The sequence below is a fragment of the Varroa destructor genome, unplaced genomic scaffold, assembly GCF_002443255.2.
Source record: "Varroa destructor unplaced genomic scaffold, Vdes_3.0 BEIS01000005.1, whole genome shotgun sequence".
In the NCBI taxonomy this organism is placed as follows: Eukaryota; Metazoa; Arthropoda; class Arachnida; order Mesostigmata; family Varroidae; genus Varroa; species Varroa destructor.
Window position 1 is genome coordinate 26722294 of NW_019211458.1, and position 14942 is coordinate 26737235.

The window sequence follows — 14942 nt, forward strand, 5'->3', positions numbered from 1 at the left end:
TCTATAATCTACCGAAATTCTATATCAAGATTATGGAATGAAAAGTTCCGTATGCTAAGTAAATGTTTATATAAGGGTAGCAATGCATTTCAACAAAATGCCAGACGTAAATGGAAGCTGCAACACAAAAGCGGAACCACTTTGAGCTTGAGGAACTGCTCGAAGCGAAACCGGACTGATAGGGAAAAACGAAGTACGGAGACCCGGCTAGGAGAGGGAGAACCGAGTCAACGAGCTCGTCAGGCGTCCTTTTTTACTCTCAACGGAAACCGACGGTGAAGAGCGGTGTGTTGAAGACGAACAAGCAGAAAACCATACGAAGGCAGAGGTAGGCGACCGACTTCACGACGTAAAGAGCTGCCTTCTTACCATCCTACCTGCCTCATTTCTAAGGCTTCAGTAAGGCAGTTTCAAAGCTAGAATAAGAGGGTTTAGAGCGAAGAAGCGGAAACGTTCCAGAGAGTGGAGGAGATGGCACGAGAGAAGGGAATCCAAGGAGCCAGGAATAGGAGCACGAAGTTGTGTTCCGGCGGTCCCAACAACGAGCCCATCAGCAGTGGCAAAACGTCGACGACGACAAGATCCGCAGTAGTTGCCGCGGATGGGCAGATGCGGGGCAAGTGCATAGACCGCGTGATTGGAAAAGCGCGCGCGTCAAAGAGAGAGGGTAGGAGAGACTGAACGACTGAAAAGTAGTCAAAGGGAGACCGACGGCTTGCTACGCTATTATGCCAGTCAGGGATAGTTGGGGCAGTCATTCGTAAATTGCAAGTAGGTAAGCAGATTTAAATTGCGCACTACTCGAAACGCGTTCCCTGTTTTCCGCTAGTTTCCCATTTACCTTCCTTTGCCGCTTTCTGGGTACTTGCAATCCCACGAGGGCCACAACCTTCGCACTGTCAGGGCTGCGCACATGGATCGACCCACTAAACACCGTCTCCCTACCAATGACGGTCACCGGCAAACCACCAACTTTCTCTTCCTTTTTCTCGTTTGTTTGCTCGTCTCCATGGCCCAATTCTATTTCCTTTTGACCGACCCGTTCCTGCCGACGAGAAACCCAATATCTAACAAGGTGCTGGCGGAAGCAGTCGTCTAGATTTGCGATGTCGTCGTCCAGTCATCGTAGATGTGGAAGTCTTGCATGTGAAGGATCGCGCGGGAGAAATGATTACGCATACATCTATTTCGTGTATCACCATAATAAAGTTTGTTATTAGTTTGAGTTTGTATACAAGTTAAGAGGAAAGTACTTTTGCAAGATCAGGTTTACATATATGTATATATTACAGTCGTGATCTTTTATATACATATACATGCAATGTGCGGCGCATAAATCCGGGCTTTTGCTTATGAACTGCTTCTAAGCTTGTATCATAACAGACATAGATTTCTCAAAAAAAATTTTTCTCGTCTGCTAAGGGTGATATATTCGTGCCAGTCATGTCTATTCGATATAACTACCATCTGCCGCGAGTACATTTCGAATTCGGCCGGTCATTTTTAAAATATTCCTTCTCTAATTTACAGATCAGTTTCTGCGTGCGTCAAGCAATATAAGAACTCGAAAAACTATCATTTAAGCATCTTACATTTACAAAAATCCAGCCCTTGGGCTGTTGTTAGCCCAAACGTTTGAAGGGCTCAAAATTTTCAGAAAGACTAAAAGTTGTACGAAGTCTCAACTGTTGCAATTTACCTGGACGATCCAATTATCGGCTTATATTTTCCTCTGCAGGACGGTCGTTCCTTTCAGTATCGAAAATTGATGCATTTTTAGGTCATTGTGATGGATCGTGCATTTCAAATCTAAATTCTGTTAAGAATCTTCTAGTTTGGCTCATGGTTTTAATTTTTTGAAAAGACGCATGAAAATTTTAGACGTATTTTAGACAAAAAAAGACAGGTTTTAATTCTGGTGGAGGTTCGTCCATGATGGAACGATTAGGATATACTAATCTTAGTTTGAAAGCGACGTACTGTTTTTAGCCACGATGAGGTTATGATAAGAAGAACTGGCCTTCACTAATTGCAAACCTAGCGAATGAACTTAGCGCTGCGAGCAATTACACGCTAAAATTTGTCTGAATTCAAACGTTGCGCATATATATAGGCGGGCGACAGTAGGCTTCAAGCTGAATAAGGCATAAATCTGTTATTAGCGAGAGATGCCCTTCCCATGAGACAGTTAGATTGTAATGCATCAATAATATAAGGACTGCGTGATCATAGTACTAATACATGCGCCGACACATGTTAGCTATTACCTTCAATATGGGTGCAGGAGAACTTGTTGATAGGTTTACCAGTTAATCAGGCAAGTTACTTCCCGAGGGTGACGAACTTAACCAATGCAATTCAGAATAACAGGTGAGGCTATCGGCTGAAGCAGTTTTAGAGCTACAACCTGAACCAAAGGTCTAATTTATTCCACTTCGGTATACGTATTTACGGCAACGTGCAAAGCCATTGTGAAAACAAAAGCAACTGTCTGTATCGTTTTATTATGTTAACCTGTGTCTACGACCTATATAGATAGATGTTTGTATTGCCCGAATAAATGCAAATGAGATAAAGATATTAGCATTTTAATAACCTCCCACAGCCGTACCGTATGGATGAAAATGGACTCGGACTATGTCTTTTACTAGAAATGAGGGGTTTTCCTTTGAAAAATAATTGATCGACACAAATTGCTCCTGCATAAATGAAGATTATAGAACAACATACAGGGAAATGACTGGGCGCACATATAAAAACTAAAATAGGCATGTGTCATTAAGAGGCAGCGCCCTATCGCATGTGAAGCCCGTAGGATGTTTCAAAGGTATTAACACATTAGGATCCCGCGCTTTTAAATCATTCGCTGTTATCTTACATGCCTAGGAACAGAGTGACTTCCACGAATTTAGCCGACTTCATCCGGCTACTTCATTTTTTGTTAATAATAATAATTGATCTCAATGTTTGCCCTTCCTCAGAATTTAGTCGGCAATTTTTATTAAATGTCTAACTGCCGACGTGCAAAGAACTTCTGCCATCACTCTAGTTAGCTCAAACAAAACGGGTCCGGCTGTACTCGAACAAAACTATCTTCAGTAGTATAAATACTACTATTCCAATCGCTTTAACCAGAACCAAAAGAAACATCCGTGCGCCTACCGTTTTAGTATTGGCGTCGTGTTGAAAAGTAGTGCATTGCATCTTTAGATCTAAGTGGCGCCAGTTATCGCTTGGATCAGTGAAAAGGAGCCAGTTTTTCAGGACGCTCAATTGACAATCGCACACGTCCCGAAACAGCATTCTATATAGAAGTGAACTATGTTTGATAAACTTTATATAGACAATTTATTTGTATGTTTTCTTAAAAGAGGAAAGACTAAGAGACAGGCCTGTTTAAACGCAGATAGATATTATTAATAAATATGGTTACAATAAACGCCGAAATATCAGTCCAGGACTGTTTCAGCACAAGGTATTGTTTTTTTTTCTTCAAAGATTAGCACCTGCGCGGTGTTACCACCACTAGGGCTAACCTGGGTCAGCCGAGCAGAATCTCACGTGCTCCAATGCTGCAGAGATGAACCGACAACCAGGTCAGAATTCAATGAGTGTGCAAGAGCCGTGAGGGAACGTTTGATAGGCAGACGGTCTTAATTTTTATGGATGCTGAATACACAGACGATGTCCACTGTTCTGCATATTATACGAGTGTAAGTCCGCATATTGATGATACGGCGAAACATTGAACGCTTCGTTATTCTTGGCCTTACCTAGGAAAGCGGTACATAATTAAAATCATCCGTTTCTTTAATAAAAAAATAAACTAATATACGAATTTAAAGCACTTTTAGAAGATCGTACTCTGTTACTCGCAAATTAGGAGCACATAGACATACACTATCGCTACAGCGTTAACGGTCTTAAGCGGTCAGCGTTTTTTGTGCGTATCGAATAAATTTTTTTTTTTGATTTAGAGTCAGATGCTCTAATTGAAACCCGCTCGTTTTGGCCCTAATTTCCCTTCATGAGTTTTTATCATCGACATTAGCGTATTCCCCTATATATTTAGGCATTCTGAAGCAATTTAAATGTGTACAAATGTAAAAAAGAAGAAGCTGAATTCACAAGATGTGCATTGTGAGCGTAAATGAAAAATGCCATACAGAAAAAATACAACGTACGTTTGTTATATTTTTTACCAAAAAACTAAAAAGACAAATGGCGGTTAGGCTATACTGAAAACACCATTCAGCTGTTTCCAATGTAGCTTTGCGGTACTAGTATAAACACTCATTAATATTGGGCTAATAGCTCTATATTCTACTGTTATCAACCTGTAAAAACGGTCCTTTTATGTTATGGCCATTGAATTTTTGCATGCATATGCATATGACTAAGAACAATGTAATGGTTCTATAACTATTTACCTAAAGAAGGAATTTGTTAGGAAAATAGAAAAAAAAAGAAAAGAAAAAATTTGTTGAAAAATATTAATTCAAATAGTATGCTCTATATGTGACGAATTATAATCTCAATTTATAAGAATATAATATATTGTTGAATTATTTTGATTTTTCTAAATGCGAGCATAACACCGCAAATTATGAAAGAAGAATTTTAATGTCGTTTTTGCTATTTTAATAATTAATTGAGGAATGCGTTAGAAACTTTTTTACTATCGAAGGATTTCTTTGATAAATTTTTGCTTTAATTGGGGAGAATATCTTTTAAATAATTATTTTACCAACTAACTTATTCTGTGCCACTAGTGCACATCTCGAAATCTCTGGAAACTTTTCAATGGTTACTAATGGAATCAACGTTCGATAAAGCGTCGATTTAATGAGTAACCGTCTCTTTTTCTGATGGTGGTATTTTGATGATAGCAAGTAAAACATCATTCCGTAAAGCGAGCCTGCGCAATACTTTCAATTATTCTTACTGAAGTGGTATCCATGTAGCGCCAGCGGGTCGCTCATCGTTCCATTTGCGTAAAATTCTTATCACCAACAAACCATGACATTTTTTTGTATATATCTTTACTCGTACATGTTTATTTTCAAGATTTATTATTTACTGCATATAGAAAAATTTGCCGAGCTAATTGTTACGCGTAGCTTATTATGGTCTATGCGGTAGGAAACGACAAAATTCTCTTTTTGCTACATCTGTGTGTAAGCATACCCAAATACCGTCGAATAATTGTGTTTATGTTAGTTTTCGATAAGGATTTTCGTTACATAACACGAAGTTGACACGAACACATGGTGAAGTTGTTAGCTAGAATTTTTCTTACTAAAAGAGTTTACTCCAGCAAACTGACGATCTTGAGTTATTTTAAGCTTCTTCGCTCAATCAATTACCAAATGTAGGCAGTAAACTAATAAATTTATACATAATCTATATGTTCACGTTATTTACATAATTTTCCTGTACTTTGATGTAATGATTGTACAATAGCATAATGTCGGCATAATTTCGAGTGTATATGTCACGATAAATTCATATTATATACAACGGTCTTCAATGTAGACGTCTATAAGTTTAATATAACTATATATTATAAATATAAAAAAACAAAATAAAAAAACAAATAAAGTTAAGAATTTCGAATCTTAAGAGGTTCGTTTCCGAAGGCAGTATCCGCCTAGAAACTTAGATCAAATTGTAATCATGTAAATACACCAATTATTAGATTTGAAAACTATCTTAGAAGTCTTAAAAATCACTTTAAACATGCTAAATGTTACGTAAAAATTTAATATAGATTTAGAACTTAACTCGATTTCTGTTATTTTCTTTTTTCTTTTGTAGTTTCAAGTTAAGTTCTTAGTATCATCGTTCCTATTTGAATAAAGTTGTCGTCTGTCGCCTCGGATTGAACAAAAAGTAATCGATTTCAATTAAACTTCCTAAACCTACGTCGGATTTGTGCACTGTTATTTGCTGAATTAATTTCAGTTAGTTTAGTTTAAAAAACATGTAATTTGCTCCAGCAGTCGTTAATTTTCTACTCAACAGCACACAAGATATTTGGTAGTCCGGAACCCATTCTATCTAATCTAGCCCATCTTACAAGTGTCCTAAACTAGATTTTTAAGGATCACTACTTGATACTTTGTACACACATGAAAATCAAGCAAAGATCGATAATTTAATAAGACAAAGCGTCAAGGAAGTAATTTAATAAAGGAATAACAAGGAAGAATGTTTTTTCGATTATCTCAAATAGAATCAAATAGAAATCTCAAAAAAAAAGCAAAAATAAAAACCAAGTGACAGAAAAATCAATTATAGACGTGATCGCTTGGCTTGTTTTTGGTCGAGATGAAGATCTGTTGTTGGCAAAACCATATCTTCGATCAGGGCTCATGTTGTGAATCTGTAAGTCAGATGTGAAGGAGGCGGTATACCACCAAACTGTTGTGTGACTGTAGATAAAGTGTTTAAAGAAGAACCGTACGTTTAGCGAGATGGTGTACCAACTCAAGCTAATCGGCAGCAAGTTCAGGCTTGAGTCCTTGAGAAGTTAAGCATGTTAAGGGACGTCGCAAAGAAAAATTTCGAAATGAGCTGTGGTGGATTTCCTTCGTAAAAGCTATAATATAGAGGAAGGGAAAAGTACGTCGAATAAACATGCATGTTGAGTTTCGACGCTTCTAGAACATGCAAAATTTTCAGAGAATCGTCTGCCCTTAATATGTATACATGTATACACACATATGCATGGTGTATTGAACAAGTTTTAGCATATTACTAAAATGTCACAAGCAACACCCTAGAGGTTATTACATGTGTAATGGCCGTCTTTAGAAGACAGCGAAAATTTGGGACCCTAATATATATATATATATATATATATATATCTAATATACATAATAAGTATAAATTACAATGGCCTATATGATTAAGGATAATTTACTAAACATGCCAGGCATGTGTACTGAGAAGTCTATAAATGAACGTGTATTTTTTATGTATGTAGTAATCTACAATTGCCAGCAACCGTAGGCACACCAAAGAAGAACAGGGTTACCATTTTCAAGAAAGGTTGACAGAAGGTGAGTGTCTCAAGGAAAAAGTGCCACTAAGCCTTGATGCTAATTTAAATCGTCGTATATGTTTCATATGAAACGTTTAGAGGTACTAATTCTTATCTTCACCAGGATCTAATCAATATATTTCGCGATTGTCAAGCATTAAGAATCATGACCTAAGAATCGTTCCGTAACGATTAGGGCATCAAAATCATAATCAACGTTTAATTCGAATTGGGAGATCAATGATAACCCGAATGCATATTTGAATCTTGGTGAGTCATCTTGTTATTGTTCTGATGGATTCCGTATCTGGTTATGTTCTTGATCCGAAAAGCTCATATTTTACCACGTAAGGTCATCAAGCTATTTAAAAAGGGACTCATGTTTCGCTATTGTATTCTTACTTTTCCTTAAGAACCTCGCAGAAGAATGATTGCGTGTATTTTCTGAAAGCTTAATTTTTATTATTTTTAAATATACGAGCTAAGAGTTTCTATATCTTGAGAACATTGTTTAGAATGCCAAATACATACCTCGACGACAATCGCTAGGCGAGCGATGACTAGAATCTCCCTTTTTTGATCCTGGGTCTCGTCGACTCGGTCATTTAGAAAAGATACACACATTGTGTACACGTACGACACATTATAATTTTACCCAAATAAACACTTCGATTTCGACACTTGGTATTGTTATTAAGCATTTTAATACATATATAATGCACTATATATTTTTGTAAATTTAAGCAAGGCTACAATTTTTATCTTTGACAAATAAAATCCCTTCGTTTTACCGCTTGAAATAACTAATTCTGCGTAGGCAATTTTAGCAAACATATTCCAACTATATGAAGCTACTTCTCATAATTCGTACTACACCCTAAAATTGGCCTCGATCCAACGATCCTGGATAAAAGTCTGCTTCGAACAAATAAACTTTTCACAAGCAGTTAATTTAGATTAGTTTGTGGCAGTGGGAAAGCTAGGTTGGCAGTCGGTCCAGAAACAGCTTGATCTATTCTGCCAGCAAAAATGATCGATGATAACTTTTAGGCCATTTAGGCTAAAAAGAAGCTTACATGCATAAAATCTGCTATAATCGAACATTACTAAGCATTTACCCTCAATGATGTTGTTGATTGGCACTTAGCATGCATTTACGATCAGCAAAAATAGGAGGGGCGTTACATTGACCTAAGCTATCCATAACTGGTGAAAGTGTCACCGTTGCTGTTCGAACAACTTTTTATCCAGCGGCGATTGTTGTCCTTGTGATAACGGTACCGACTACGATTGACGCAGAAGTGGCCAGAACGGAAGGGCTCACAACTGATGTATTAGCACTGAGCTCCAGCATTACAGAGTCGAAAGATAACGGTGCCCGAACCACTATTGCTATCGGAACATCAATCAAACGGCCGCAACTAGCCCCATAAAAAAAAGCCAACTACAACAGAGAAAATCGCGGCCGATTCAACAAAAACAGCAGTGACGATAGCGACAAGCCAAGTGAAAAATCACAGTGAGCAATGATTCTTTAACGATGGCGGTCAATATTGCAATGCAAGATTCGCGGATACCGAAGAAACTGCAGGCGCAACATCAGCAGCTCGATAAACTCACGCGAGAATCCGGTCTGAGCTAGGTTTGTTAATTTATTCAGCGCTAAGGTATCGAAAAAGACTGGAAGAAATATAAATATAAAGGACTTATACGACAATCTGCTTGAGTTTGCTAACGGCACAGGGCGTTGTTGGGTCACTGTTGATGAGCAGAACGCGAACGTTTTTTGCATATTGTAAACTACAATATGTCCAGGTATCCAGGTGTATAACATTTGCATAGATATTGGGTGTTGGCTTTGTCTCGTGTCAGTCACAAGTTGAACCCGTACCTCAGATGGAATATTGTCCTCGCCCAAATCACTCCTACAAAAAAATTAACGGAAATAAAAAATCTATATTATATCCACTGATATTCCAGAAAAATCGTTCATAAACTTTCAGAATTCAACACTTTGAAGTACTTCAATTATAGGAGAGGTACAAGAATGTCCAACTTATCTTGCATAAAAATTCATTTAGCAACTGAGGAAGTTAACCTATGAATTCCGCCCGCTTAATCGGAACTGGAAATTGCGGCCCTGTAGTTTCTTTCTGATGCCCCGTATACATTTATCAGAATTTAACAGAAACGACACAGTTACAAAGCATTTGTTAGAAAGAAAATTCAAACTGTTGCGTCCAATCTGATATTTGAAGATGGAGCAAGTATACATAGAACAAAGTGACATACTGTTTCAAATAAAATATTCTAGGATGGACGACCCTTATAGGTGCATGCACTCAGAAAACGAGACTACCCGAGCCAGCCAGCAGGACTAATTCTGAGACTAATTGGAAGAGTTGTGCACCGAAAAAAAAATAATGATAAACAAAAGATGTACTTCAATAAAAAATCTTGAAATAAACCTTTTTCAATTACCCTGTTAGAAAAATGATTAATGCGGTAAGAAATACGTACTGCACCACTAGAAAACGGAAATACTAGGTTAACAGCATTGGATATCGTACAGGATAACTAGCAGGGTAAGGCTGAAGCTATGGGTCATCGAGAACATACCTTTGAAAAAGGCGTAACGTAGATGTACACGTACGTATAGAAACTTTCCCTATTCTATATACTGGTCGAATTCTATAATTTATGTCAGACTTCACACTCCATCTGATGTTAAATGTCATCCAGATTTGAAAACTGAGTTTCGATTATTACCCACCTTAAACATTGTTGCCTATACTACAATATAAATTGTAGTAGTCAAGTTATGTAAATAACGAAAGCGGCATCAGACGGCGGCCACGGTGCACGAAGGATTGTTTGCCCTTTCAATTTCTCCGGACCAACTATCTTGTTCTCTTTATTTGTCTGCCTTCTCAAATTTTAATGAAATCTCGGTCACCAGCTACTACTCGGAGGGTTGGAACAATCTTGAAGGGTCGTAACTGCTAGTGGAATTAGTTGCATTAGTAAAAACCCAACTATGCAATAGTACAATTAGAATGCAGATATGTCGAGAACAAAAAATTTACGTACCTTGCATTGCACAGTGCCTGCTTTAGCCACGGTTACCGCCTTTGGCTCCGTAAGTTCTTCTCGTTAAGCGAGATAACGCAAAATGTGGTAGGCTTGATTTATTCCTAAGGAATCCAAATGAACTGTCTGCACAACGGAGTTCGCAGCCGTTGAACGCTCTCCACGAGCTGTGGGTATTAGCCACTCTATAGAATCAACCTGGTTACGAACGTGTAAACCGTACGGGGCGGAGATTAACGAACTAACGAATTTTTGTGTACTATTAAATTAACTCACCAAGAAATTTTCTATATTAGAAAACGAAAAAATCGAATTAGGTCATTTGGGTAACCTTAAGAGCAATGACAGCCTAGGCTCACGTTGCCGAATATTCCGACTGAATCAGTGCCTCGATTCCCTTTCTACGTAGCCTATGGAACATTATCGCCGCCGGAGACTAGTAGTCTTAAACTTAATAAATGACCTCTAGTTACGTGTCGTAATAAGCGGCCTAAACATGAGCGTATTTAAAGTAGGTTACACAAGGCTTGTAGAAATAGTAGTAGTGGTACTTAAAAGGTTTTAGTAGCCAAATTTGTTAATGCTTCTGCTACCCTGGCATTGCGGTTACTACGTTCCGTGAACTCGGCGTGGTTATTTTCGTCCCCGCGCAACTGTCATCTAGAGTACTAGTGGCTCATTGACAACCAGACAAGCGCGTACGTTTGGTAAAAGGATGGGATAACAGGGATGGCCGGAGGCGCGGAAGGTGATAAGCGATACGGGCTGGGGTACCTCTTCTTGATGTATCGGGAACCTGGGACCCAGTTGGCCTCTCGGCCAGCGTCCTGGCCTGCCTTCTAGCCTGCTCGTGGTACGGCGTACTCCCTTTCCTTCTAGGCAAGACCTCTAGTCGAATCTCTTCACAGAGTTCCCTCTCTCACGACGCCGTCCACGTGTCGCTTCTGATGGCGGGACCGACAAGCACTAGTTTTCAGACAGTTCAGTCTCCTGAAGGTTCAGTCTCGAGAATAATCTCGATGGAATGCGATGTCTACCTGAAATGATTTGAGGAAACGCCGAAGGTGCAAGTAGAGACCGCACGAAATCAAACGCTGGAGCAACAAGCGTGAAAGGAAGCCAGTCGTATGTCTACGAATTACGACAATTAAATTACGGAATCCTTGTTGTTCAGCTTAGTAGTAATAAGGATAGCTTCTACCGTTAAGGAAGTGATATATCGAAACTTACTTAAAACTTGCCATGCTTAAGTGTCTACTACACATGAAACCTGTTTCGATTGAATTTTTGTTGCGTTTGTGTCTCACAAATCTTTCTTGCTAGCTTTGTTTTTGTGAACGTTTGTGATCAGCTTCGAGTAAAATCGACCCACCTTCTAGCCACAAGTGCAATCATAATCATCCGCAAATGATAACGAACTTATCAAGGACTAACCAAAGACGTAATATATGTCAAACATTGAAATAGTATTATTACCCAACGAACCCGTGGCTTTTCACTAGTGGAGTATGCGCATTGAAAAGCGCTGCATAACAATTTATTCCGAGGTGCGTCAAACGATGAAATACGCTGAGGAAAAGTACAGTGCAACGTTCTTTTCTATGCTGGAATACGTTGTTACAAGGTAGTAGTTTTACACACACATCAAGTAGTTCTGCAAGACGATAGCGCTCCTCGTTGGTCTTTGAGAGCGCAGACAGGCTGACAATCCTAGTGGCCAAGAGAAGGATATCTTTAAGGAGAGCTGTCGGTTGATTGCGCTGGTAAGTTACATCGTTCAGCAGGTCTTGGCTTGTGAAACAATGCCGTAGCTACCACAAAACTCATTACAGAAGTAGTATAACATGTATATAAAACTAGATGAAATTTTTGTATGACTAAAATACATGTTTCGCTGATGTTTGTCGACAATTGAGGGACATTTATAATGACAAATCTAGCCGATAGCTCGTGAAGCCTACAATGCTGATTGCGTGGAGACGAAGTTTCGGAGAAGATTATGTCCGTTTCGATAAAGGCCGCCGTGGAGTACTGTATTTGGCAAAGACAAAACCTTATAATTTCTTTGAAAAAACGTCTATTCATTCCGTCCATTAATCAGAAATACTTGCATTTTGTTTTCGAAATGCCGTTTGCTTTCCGAGCGATAAAGGCTTGTTCTATCCTCAAGTCACGGCTTTCTACAATAACTCAATAATATAACAGAGCTGCCTGTTTTTCCAAGGCCACTCTGGACACGTCCTGTAAACCTTTGTAGTGTTTTAAATGGCATGTGCTTTTTTTATAATAATTATTATTTATAACTATAAATATCTTCTTCATAAAACTATGAATTATCTACATAATATTTCTATATATTCTCGAGCCACGAGTAGGTGCGATTATTTGTAATTTTCATCCCAAAAGAATAGTTTTTTCAAAACAAAATTGCAACTTATTCGTGTTCGTAGTAAGAGCGGAGATTAGTTGTTATCGGATGATTTCGTGCTAGACGAGCTGCACTGAAATTACAAACGTTCCGTCCAAATCGACGGTCTAAGCTCTTTTCGATCTTTGCAACCTCCAAAGACTTCCCAAATCCTAAGCTTATTTCGACGGGGACCATCTGTTAAAGAAACGGTAAAAGAAACCGGTAAAAGCGCACAAATACCAACTTCATGATAGTAGTATTGAAAGTAATTTATCATGAGACGTTCGGAGGCTTAAGACAGTCAGACAACTTTTGAGACCCAAAAATGGGTTTCGGATCTTCTAAGCCTCTTCGGAAGGAAGGACGGACACTCTGACCGAAAACACATTTATGTATGCAGTGTGTTTAAGCTAAACCTCGGCGAATTTAGATATAGCAAGGTGACTATTAAAAAGTTAAGAATATGAGGTTTTAAAAAATAGTTTGCCTCTGAATGCTGCGTGCGGCGAAAAAACACACTAATAAAAATTGTCATTATAGAACAATTCCGTTCAAATACCTGATCTTATTTAAATACAGCACATTAATCCTCTCGATCCTGTCTTGCGTTCAGACTTTACGGTTTACCTTGTGTACTCTTTTCAGCTAATCTGTTTCTTCATTTTTCTTTTAACGACAAGCAAAACAGATGTATGTTAGGGTGTGTATTACAGAAACCCCAATGTTGGCTAATATTTTTCAGTCTTATGCTGAAACTTATCAAAGCTTCGCCTCAGCTTTGATAAGTTTCAGCAAGCATTGTAGGAAATGGTGTCATTAAAATCCTTACATCGTATTCAACCCCACCTGAATGTAAACACCAAGTGAGCGATTGCCCCGTATCAGATCCGGTGTACTGTATTTCAATAGGTCTTGAGCTGTTCTGGGAACAAGACTAGCAAGACGAAGCATACACTGCTGCTCTATCTGAGGGTGTTCACTGTGCATCTTTATGGATGTTTGTTTAGTACTTGATAAAAAGTACTAAACAAACATCTTTCGGTAAACTTGATAGGCCTTCTACTGTTACAATAGAAAGAGAACAATAATTCAGCGACGAAGAGTAAAACAAATGTACTCGGAATTTTTTTCCACCGCTTAAAAAAATACGTTTTGACGTTTGGGTCGACAAACGTATTTCGTAACAACGTAGACCATTACTATTACTTGCTTAATATATTCAGTTAGTAAGAGTAGTAAGTGCTCTACCACGAAATCTAAATAAAGTATGGTAAATATAGACAAAAATTGTGATTGTAGGTCGTTTGTTACTTCTATGAAGTTGTTAGTAAATTTTATAGTCACGTTTGACATTGAGGCGGTTTTTTTATCTTCTATAAATAACATTATTGTAACATTAAATTGTTGCTAATTTGTTGTTAAAATTGCTCCGTACCAATTCGAAAATGCTGCTAGATTTGCTAGTCGGACTGCTTTTTCTCCAATGGGTATTGTTCACGTAGCTAACGTAATTATAACTTTACTTCATAATTTAAGAGATGTAAAAATTGTGCTTGATGTTGAATAAACAATAAAACTTGATTGTATGTGCAAATATCAAAGCATCATGAAGACAGCATGACAATCGTTTACACAGCGCCATGCACAATGTGCTTAACATCTTTACCTTCAGAAAGAAATTATAGGTAGTAATAACGCCCTAATTATTATAAACGTGCAAGCACAAGAGACAGCATCGATTAATCACCATAAATTAGACATTATTTCCTAGAAAACCGTGCAAAATTAGAAGCGAGACTCTATGACTCCAGGTTCACGATGCTACTGGCTTTTTCGTCCCGGTGCTCGATAAATATTTCACGCAGGCATATTATTAAGAATACTTTTGTGCTTCACTTTACGAGAAATAAATAACATAAAAAGTTATTCGCTCTAAAAGGAAGATTGCCAACCAACATTAATGATTTTTTTGTTAATCACAAAAGTAATCTTCAAAAAATAACTTCAGTTTCTTTCGAAGTCTTTGTTTCCAGACAGAATCAAGTCGATAGATTTAACAATTTCTTATTTTGAAAGTAAATAATCTAAGAAAGTGTTTTTCTTTTTTAATTCACATCCACGTCCAAACAACTGGGTTAGCTTACGAAGCCACTTTATCGTCACTGATTTTTTGATCAACGATCTTCCAAGCAGGATCAGCGGAAGGTACCCGCCTCTTAAAGGTAATCTTTACGTAGCCGATACACGCTAGTAGTAACCTTTGACGTGAAAGAAGACGTTTCAAAAATGGATTAACAAAAAGGAAACCAATAAAAGTCGCATTAGGAGAACAAAGACGGACAGGAATGGGCTAATATTGGAAGGCAAATCGCTACATTATCGCTGATTGTTTAGCTT

The 14942-nt window shown here is 38.1% G+C and overlaps 1 protein-coding gene and 1 long non-coding RNA gene across 4 annotated transcripts in view; one reads left to right on the forward strand and one right to left on the reverse strand.

Moving 5' to 3' along the window:
* Positions 1 to 7687: 7687 nt before the first annotated feature.
* On the reverse strand, positions 7688 to 11469 carry LOC147755485 (uncharacterized). Of its 3 annotated transcripts, XR_015329272.1 has the most exons (5): positions 11366 to 11469; positions 10910 to 11172; positions 10136 to 10333; positions 9819 to 10044; positions 7688 to 8970 (listed from the first exon to the last, which is right to left on the reverse strand). It is a non-coding gene; the product is annotated as an uncharacterized LOC147755485 (long non-coding RNA). The 3 variants fall into 3 exon arrangements; XR_015329273.1 differs by lacking the exon at positions 9819 to 10044; XR_015329271.1 differs by having other exon boundaries at positions 9819 to 10333.
* The window catches only part of Dpp10 (Dipeptidyl peptidase 10), a 329746-nt gene continuing 325975 nt past the window's right edge, over positions 11172 to 14942 (forward strand). Inside the window, exon 1 of the mRNA XM_086991325.1 lies at positions 11172 to 11898. The gene's annotated coding sequence lies outside the window, so the exon portion shown is untranslated. The remainder of the gene's footprint in view (positions 11899 to 14942) is intronic.